This window comes from Apium graveolens, chromosome 7 (assembly GCF_009905375.1).
Source record: "Apium graveolens cultivar Ventura chromosome 7, ASM990537v1, whole genome shotgun sequence".
Lineage (NCBI taxonomy): Eukaryota > Viridiplantae > Streptophyta > Magnoliopsida > Apiales > Apiaceae > Apium > Apium graveolens.
The window spans coordinates 199292507-199301933 of NC_133653.1; the positions used below are offsets into that span (position 1 = coordinate 199292507).

Consider the following 9427-nt stretch of genomic DNA (forward strand, 5'->3'; position numbering starts at 1 on the left):
GGAAATATTGTATTGAGATATATTGATTGTAATCATAAAAAGAATTATTCATAAAATTTTAAATTTATCTTGTATGATTTTTTGTTGAAAATCGAATAGAAGTGCAACTCAAAAAAATAAGACTATTTCTTGATTAATTAATTAATTTCTTAAAAAATGCTTTTAGGGTCATCTTGCAAAATGTTAATATATATTAATTTTTGTTATGTAGAAAAATAATTTAAAATTTTCAAATTTGTTTCAAATAATTTTGTATAAAAAATTATGTGAAATTATTTAAAATAAAAATTATTCTATTAATATAAAGTAAAATACAAATAAGTATTTAATTATAATATATAAATAAAAAAATATTTTATGATTTTTTTCATTTTCACACAATTTTTGGTTTCCCCCTTTAATTTTGATTTCCCACTTCCTTCTAATTTTAATTTCCCCCTACTTCTCCCCTTCCCCTTTCTTAGATCTGACCCCTCTTCTTCTCCTCTTCTCCTCTTCTTCTCGTGCTTGTCTCTACTCTTCCATCTCCCTTAACCATCTCCCTCACCCAATCTTGTTTCTCTTTAACAAAATTGCATATGAATTGCATATAAGTTGTTTATCATTTGCAAGGTTAGGTTCTATGATTGTTGTGCTTAATTTACTCCATGGGAACAGCTTCTATTCCCAACTTGCAGATTAATAATTGAATTAAAATCAAAGAGAAAGGCATTCGGGGGAATGAATATGAGTAGTTGTTGTTCCACCACTTATCTGACCACCCCCTTCCTCGTTTTGTTACTTCCTCTCTTTCCAACAAAATCACCATCTCAGTAGCTGAAGTTGAAAATGATGATGTTTTTCACGATTTTATGAAGGATAGAGAGAATGAAGATTTTGTTACTAAGATTATCGATAGTCTCTGGGAAAAAAAGAGTTGCCAATAGTCTTTATTAAAATGATGACAATGATTTTTCTGGATGGTAACAATCTTCCTTGTAAACTTGGACAGTAAGCCAGGGAGTTCCCTTTCGGCCACATGAGTTTGATTCCAGCTCTTTTCAAGTAGTTATTGGAGATTTGGCTGGGCAATTGAATTTGGCTGGGCAGTTGAAGCCACCGGGATTATGGTTAAATATTCAGGTAACCACTAAACTCCCCATCATATTTGATATCAGATTATAAGAGAATACTATCAGATTATATGAGAATACTAAGAATATATTTGTTTTAGGGAATCACATTGCAACTCTTATAGCCTCCAGGGTTCTCTTTTACAGGATGATGGTGGGAAAAAGATCGAGCTTAAGCCTGGGTTTTATATGGAGCATGATGAGAATGTTAGTTATTGCTTTGAATACATGCTGCTACTATAAGTTTATCTGGAATTTACTAATTGCCTCAAAGAAAAATGAATTACATGTTCCTCATTACATGTTAAAAATAGTTCTAGCTTATTTAAAAAGTTATATACTCCCACTGCTTCCCTGCTCAAACTAATTCTTTATGCTGTACAGGTCGGGGCCGTTGTCGTTGGATTCGATCGTTATTTTAACTATTACAAAGTCCAGTAAGTTTTCCCCCAGTTTACATTTCTAGTAAAAAGTAATTTTTGCATCTTATTTTATGCCTACAGAGTTCCATTGAAGGGAAGTTATGACAGAAAATTATGTTTTTAGCACAAATACTGCATTTGCCTTACCTGGATCATATGACAAGGGTGACGCTCATCTATTAAAATTTAGGTAGTCTTAGGCTCCATTTGTTTTCGGAAAATACTTGTCCGCAAAATGCTTTTTCTGTGTTTGTTTGACTTTCAGAAAGAAAACTTCAATATTTTCCTGTGTTTGTTTGGTCTTTTGGAAATTAAATATTTTTCAAGAGAGTAAAATTCGTTCAAGAAAAGTGATAAATTTGTGGAAAATGACTTCCCCTTTTCATGACGGGAAAACATGTTCCAAAATGAACATTATCTCAACGTTTTTAATAATTTTTTCGGTAACAGCGAAATAACGGAACATTTTTCCCGAGATTTTTCATATTTCTCGGCCTCTCTTTTAGTTGAAAATAATTAATTATACACAAGAACACACAAACTCTTAGGGTTAGCCATATATTAAAAATATCAAAAATTAATATTCTTTTATTAAGTGAATGTTTCTATATTTATTATAAATTTGTATATTAGATACCCTCCTGGCCATGATATTGCTTGTAGTGGTTGATGTTTATTATCTCTGTAATGCTACTGGCTGTATCTACAAATTGGGTGAAGGCATAATATTGTTAATTATAGGTTTTACTCTTTAATTTTATTTTTTTCTGCCTTCTTTTTAACTGTTCTTGATGTTCTATATATTCTTCTCACATTTAATTCTTGATGCAGAAAACCTTCAGGTATATATAATACTTGGAACAAGAACTTGGTGGGCAAGAACAAGAACTAAGACTTGGTGTGCTAATTGGAATGATCATTCCCTTGCTTGTTTGGAAAAATAGACTAAATACCTATGCAAACTATTTATTGTGTACATTAATAAGCATGTTTAGAAATAAATTTTTTAAATTATAGTTGTAATTCTTGTAGAGAACCTTTGTATTGTTGATTTAATTTCAATTGTGAAATAACAATTGGATTACCATAATACCATTTTATTTTAAAATTGGTTTATTTTAAATAATGAGATTAATTTTCTAAAGATTTGTGCACATATTTTAAAATAAAAATAAAAAAACTGTTGTTTAAAAAAGTTCCAACAATGGTTAATATAGAATACCAGTTGTGCCTTATTGATTTTAACAAGTATTGAAAAATGCTGAATAGACTACGAAAAATCTATCTTTCAGACAACGGTGCAAAATTGTTGTGTGTTTATAAATTTCTTGTAGTGATAGCTAAAACACAATACCCAAAAAACAAAAAACCGTTGCCTAAAGTATCTCATACATTTGTTTCTTAATAAAAACCATTGTGTAACTAGATGAAATAAATACATAAACTGTTGTAGGAGTCAATTCTCATAACACTATTTTTAACTATTATGCCGGTAAATTGTTACAACGGCTAAAAAACTGTTGTTTGTAGAATATTATAAAGGGTCATATGCGTTGTGTGAATAAAAAGAGACAGAGGCTTTATATTCAGTTGTGTGATGTATTTGTTACAATGGTGTGTAACCATTGTATGAGTTCCAAACACACCGCCCCCGGATAGACAACGAAAAATTCATCTTTTAGACAACGGTGGAAAATCATTGTCTGATTCAATATTTCTTGTAGTGTATGAGGCAAAGTTTACGGAGTTGGCCCGTATAGCACCAGAATATGTGAGTTCAGAAGCTCAACGAGCGAAGCAGTTTCAGCAGGGGTTGAAGCCAGAAATAAGGAGTGGAGTTGTAGCCTTACAACTCAAGACATATACTTCGGTAGTTCAGGTTGCCCTAGTGATAAAAAGTAATCAGAAATTAGCTGCAAAGGAGCAGGGTGAGAAGAAAAAAAAATGTGAAAGTGGACCTGCTAGATCAGAGGCAGGAATAGCGAGTCGGAAGTTTTAGCGTTGGTTTGGAAGGAATAAGAATAAGAGGTTCAAGAGGCAGGATGTTCCTCAGGCGAAACCCGGTACTACTTCAGATAACTCTGCCCCGACGAGAATGAGTAAGCCAGTGACGGATTGTAAGATGTGTGGGAAAAAGCATAGTGGACAGTGCCGAGAGAATGTTAATTGTTTTAGGTGTGGACAGAAAGGTCACTATTCCACGAAATGTAAGTCTGAGATTCAAGGAGTTACTTGTTTTAGTTGTGGCAAAGTGGGACACATAGCTAGGAATTGCAAGTCAGTGACCCAAGGTAATGCGGGAAGGAGTGTTTTTCAAGGACCAGCAACTAGTACGGCGAGAGCTAGGACTTTTAAGATGACCCAGAAGTCTCCAGTTCATGACTCTGATGTGGTTGCAGGTACGCTTATTCTTAATTCCGTACCTGTTAACGTTTTGTTTGATTTGGGAGCGTCCAAATCTTTTATATCTGTTAATTGTATGAATAAAATGCAGTTGATGTTAGAAGACTTAGACGAACCTCTAACTATAGAAATGGCTAATAAAGATAGAGTACCTCTAAAGCAATTTTGTACTAGTTGTTCCCTAGAGATTTCAGGGTATATGTTCACTATTGACTTAATACCCTTCGAGTTGGGAGACTTTGATGTTATTTTAAGTATGGATTGGTTGTCTCGATATAGGGAAAATATTGATTGTAAGAAAAAGAGAGTTGTTCTGTACACTTCAGATAATAGAAGGATCAGTTACCAAGGGCAGAGGCAAGATAGGAAGTTTCTCTCAGTAATGCAAGCAAGAAGATTGCTGAGACAAGGATGTGAAGCGTACTTGGCACATGTAGTGGATACGAAGAAAGAGACCTCTATTTTGGATGACATCCCTATAGTAAGAGAATTCCCTGACGTTTTTCCAGAAGAATTACCAGGATTGCCACCTGATCGTGAGACAGAGTTTTCCATTGACTTGATACCTGGAGCTGAACCAGTTTCTAAGGCTCCATACAGAATGGCCCCGATGGAAATGAAAGAATTGGCTAAGCAACTTCAAGAGTTATTGGATAAAGGAGTTATTCGACCCAGTGTTTCCCCGTGGTGTGCTCCAGTGTTATTTGTGAAGAAAAAGGATGGAAGTATGAGATTGTGTATTGATTACAGAGAGCTGAACAAGTTGACGATAAAGAATAAATATCCTTTGCCGCGAATTGATGATTTGTTTGATCAGCTTAAGGGAGCATGTTACTTTTTAAAGATCGACTTAAGGTCTGGCTACCACCAATTAAAGATAAAGCCCGAGGATATCCGCAAGACTGCATTTCAAACAAGATATGACCATTACGAGTTTTTAGTAATGTCGTTTGGATTGACGAATGCGCCAACGGCTTTCATGGATTTGATGAATAGCGTATACAAGGAGTATCTGGATAAGTTTATTATTGTATTTATTGATGACATCCTCATATATTCGAAGAATCCAGAAGATCACGCAGTGCATCTACAGATTTCCCTACAGAAGTTAAGAGAAAAGCAATTGTATGCTAAGTTTTCTAAGCGTGAGTTTTGGCTGACGGAAGTACATTTTCTTGGACATGTGGTGAGTAAGGAAGGTATCAAAGTAGACCCGGTAAAGATTGAAGCTGTATCAAAATGGGAGCAACCGAAAACACCAACGGAAATAAGAAGTTTTCTTGGATTAGCAGGATATTATCGAAGGTTTGTGAAAGATTTCTCGAAAATTGCATCCCCACTAACCAAGTTGACCAGAAAGAATAAGAAATTCGTTTGGACGAAAAAGTGTAAAGAGAGTTTCCAGGAGTTAAAACGAAGAGTAGTGATGGCTCTAGTGTTAGCATTGCCAGATGAGACGGGAAACTTTGTAATTTATAGTGATGCTTCTTTGAAAGGATTGGGATGTGTGTTAATACAGCATAACAAAGTGATTGCGTATGCCTCCAGACAACTAAAGCCTCATGAGCAGAAATATCCAGTTCATGACCTTGAATTGGCGGCTATAGTATTTGCTTTAAAGTTATGGCGTCACTACTTGTATGGCGAGAAATGTGACATTTATACAGACCATAAGAGCCTGAAGTACATATTCACGCAGAAAGATCTGAACATGAGGCAGAGAAGGTGGTTAGAGTTGATTAAGGACTATGATTGTTCGATTAATTATCACCCAGGTAAAGCCAATATAGTCGTTGATGCCTTAAGTAGGAAGGAAAAGTTGAATATGGTTAAGATTGCGGAGGAATTGGCACGAGACTTAGAAAGAATGGAAATTGAAATTCGAGGATCTAACGGAAGTCAAGAGCAACTATATGAAATTACTTTCCAGCCAGCATTAATGGAAAAGATTAGAAGATGTCAAGATGGAGTTATGGAACAAGAGTTGGATACTTTGACAGGAGAAAAGTTGTGCACTCAAAAAGATAGTCAAGGTTTGTATAGATTTTCATCCAGAGTTTGGATTCCTAATGTAACAGAATTGAAGAATGAAGTATTGCAAGAAGCTCATAACTCTAGGTTTTCTATCCACCCTGGTAGTACCAAGATGTACCAGGATTTGAAGAGAAATTTTTGGTCGCCAGGAATGAAGAAGGATATTGCCAATTGGGTAAGTAAGTGTCACGTGTGTCAGACGGTAAAAGCAGAGCATCAGCGGCCGAGTGGATTGTTACAACCTTTGGAGATTCCTCAGTGGAAATGGGCAGAGATTGCTATGGATTTTGTAGTAGGATTGCCAAAGACGAGAGCGAGTCATGATGCTATTTGGGTAATCATTGATAGATTGACTAAGTCGGCGCATTTCCTTCCGATTAATGAGAGGTATTCGTTGGAAAGGTTAGTTAAGTTATACTTGGATGAGATAGTTACCAAACATGGAGTTCCTATTTCTATAGTGTCGGATCGAGATCCGCAATTTAATTCCAGGTTCTGGACTAAATTCCAAGAGTGCCTAGGAATGAAATTGAATATGAGCACCGCTTATCATCCTCAGACGGATGGCCAAAGTGAGAGAACGATTCAGACCATAGAGGATATGTTGAGAGTCTGTGTTCTAGATTATAAGGGTAACTGGGACGAGCACCTACCTTTGATTGAGTTCTCATATAATAACAGCTACCATGCCAGTATAGGGATGCCACCTTATGAAGCTTTGTATGGACGAAAGTGTAGGTCACCATTGTACTGGGATGAGGTAGGAGAAAAGAAAGTGTTAGGCCCTGAGTTGGTTCAGCAGACTAGAGATGCCATAGTGTTGATTCGGAAAAGATTGGAAGCAGCTCAAGATAGACAAAGAAAATACGCAGATTTACATAGGAAAGACATGGACTTTGAGATAGGAGCTTTGGTGTTACTAAAAGTATCGCCTTGAAAAGGGTTAATACGATTTGGTCAGAAGGGTAAACTTAGCTCTAGATTCATAAGAGCCTTTGAGGTTTTGAAAAAAAGTGGGAAAGGTCACTTATGAGACAGCGTTACCACCGCAGTGGCAGCACATTCATAATGTGTTCCACGTGTCTATGTTGAAACCCTACGTCCCTAATTCGAATCAAGTCATAGAATATGAACCGATTAAGCTTCAACCATATTTGTCTTATGTGGAACAACCGGTCCAAATTTTAGACCGTAAAGAACGAGTCCTTAGGAATAAATCGATTCTTATAGTAAAAGTTTTGTGGAGAAATCCTCGAGTAGAAGAGTCTACTTGGGAATTGGAGTCAAACATACTTGATAAATATCCTCATTTATTTAGTTGAATTAGATTCTGGGGACATAATCTTTTTAAGGGGGAAAAATATAACGACTCGTGTATTCTTATTTATTATTTTGTACTCGGAGGTGTAATAAAAGTGTAAGTAAATAAATAAAAGTTGTGTATTGATTTTGGCAGCGGTTGCTGATTGTTATTTAATTATTTATGATTTGTTGATATGTGTGATTTGAATTATGTAATTTATTAGTTATATGATTGTATTTCGCTTGTAAAAGTAATTTTATTGTAATTTTAATTCCATAAATCTTTGAGTTGTCTTTAAAATTGGTTTTCTAATTTTATAATTTCAATAATTATTTTTAGGACTTTATAAAATTGAGAAATCCATATTTTGTTAATTATTCATTTTTAAATGATTTTCTGAGTGTGCTAAATGCTAAAATCCATATTTAATTATGGGAATCTTTAAAAATTAGGAAACTTATATTTTCTTAAATTCATATTATTCTGAGAATTTTAAAATTATTTTGGAAATTTTCGGAAGCTGTTATAACCGCGTTGTTTCGTTAATTGTTAAAAAGCGGGCATAAAATGTGGTTTAAAGATTATTTTAAAATTTCGAAAATTATATTTTTATTCTCTTCCGAATATTTATAAAATATTAAGATGATTTTCATGATTTTCTGGTGTCATTTTAAATGTCGCGATGGTTCGATAAGTGCAATTTTCGGTCCCCGGATAATATTTGGACACGTGTCAATTTCATATATAAATGAATTGACACGTATCCTTTAATTGGTGATACGTGTCCAAGCCACAATTTTTCCCTTCCGTTATTTCCTAAACGAGCTCTGTTCTTCTCTCTGGAAATCGAAGTAGTGTCTCTCTCTCCTCCTCGAAATCTCTCTTCTCTGTTACTTCCTTCTCTTCCTTCTCTTCGTTTCTTTCTTCTCCCTGTTTCTTCCTGTTTCGCCGCCGCCGCCATGCTTCTCGGTGAGTTGGCCGCCGACATTTCTGGTGGTGTTGTGGTTTGTGCTGCTGTGTATGTATATGTGAACGTGTGTGTGTGTTCGTGTGAACGTGTGTGTGTGTGGTCGTGATTGTATCTGTGTTTTTCCGGTGGTGTTGCCGCCCCTGTGTCTTCAAGCTTTGGTTTGTTTTGGTTCTGTGTGTGCAGCGCGTGTTATACGCGTGTGTTGGTGATGAAATTTTAATTATTTTATTATTATTCTGCAGGAAATTATCTTGAATAATATTTGTGATATGAATATTTTGGTTGCGGGAAATTATTTTTAATCGGTGAAATTTTCGGTTGGAATCCGAATTACTGAGTCCTAAATTTTATAAATAAATAAAATGATTTTTCGTAAAATATTTTTGGACTTAAATAATTAATTGTGATTGGTGTTGGGATGTAAATTGTATAAAAGGATGAAGTAATATTGTGAATTGTGTGATTGTTGACGTCGATTGTAATCGACGGGTAGTTTTATAAATAAATAAGGTACTGCCAAAATTTCCTAAAAATATATATGTATTTATACGTGTTACCCTAACAATATTTCCGACTACGTGACTATGTGATTACGGGTTTATGTGTATAATTTTGATATGAGTCGGGTTATCGGATTGAGTTGTTAGAATTTGAGGATATCAAGCATGTCGGTGTAACTGATTAGGGTATTCTGTATTTGTAGATTCCGAGCGAGTTTTCTCAGGACTAAAGTCAGCGTGAAAGCTACTTAGGGTTTTGTAAAGCGTTGCAAGGCAAGTACCCCTGACCATTCTTTTATGGTTCAGTATATATGAATAACTAAATGTTTTACTTTCGTAATGGAACATAAACATTTTAAGTTATGTATCCCCTGTATTTGAAAACGTTGTTTAAAATTGTGTTTTGGGGAAAAGTAACTTCTGAAAACACCTATCTCTAAACGTGATTTAAATGAAAAGAGGATTGGAATAGTGTGCTGTGATAGAATGGATTTTGAAAAGAGATAGGTAAAAGTGATGATTTTGAAAACTGGATTAAAACGATCAGATATGGGATACGTTGGGGCCGGAGTAGGCCTATTGAGTTGGCGTAAGAGGCTAATTCGGTTGTGCGCATTGTATAACCGATTAGTCCAGCAGGTCAGAGACCTAGCTAGTGTTTGAGTTCCGGAACAGGTAATTGA

At 35.1% G+C, this 9427-nt stretch overlaps 1 long non-coding RNA gene across 1 annotated transcript; it reads left to right on the forward strand.

Moving 5' to 3' along the window:
* Positions 1–1057: 1057 nt before the first annotated feature.
* On the forward strand, positions 1058–1830 carry LOC141675034 (uncharacterized). Its single transcript, XR_012555862.1, has 3 exons — positions 1058–1122; positions 1214–1319; positions 1497–1830. It is a non-coding gene; the product is annotated as an uncharacterized LOC141675034 (long non-coding RNA).
* The last annotated feature ends 7597 nt before the right edge of the window (positions 1831–9427 follow it).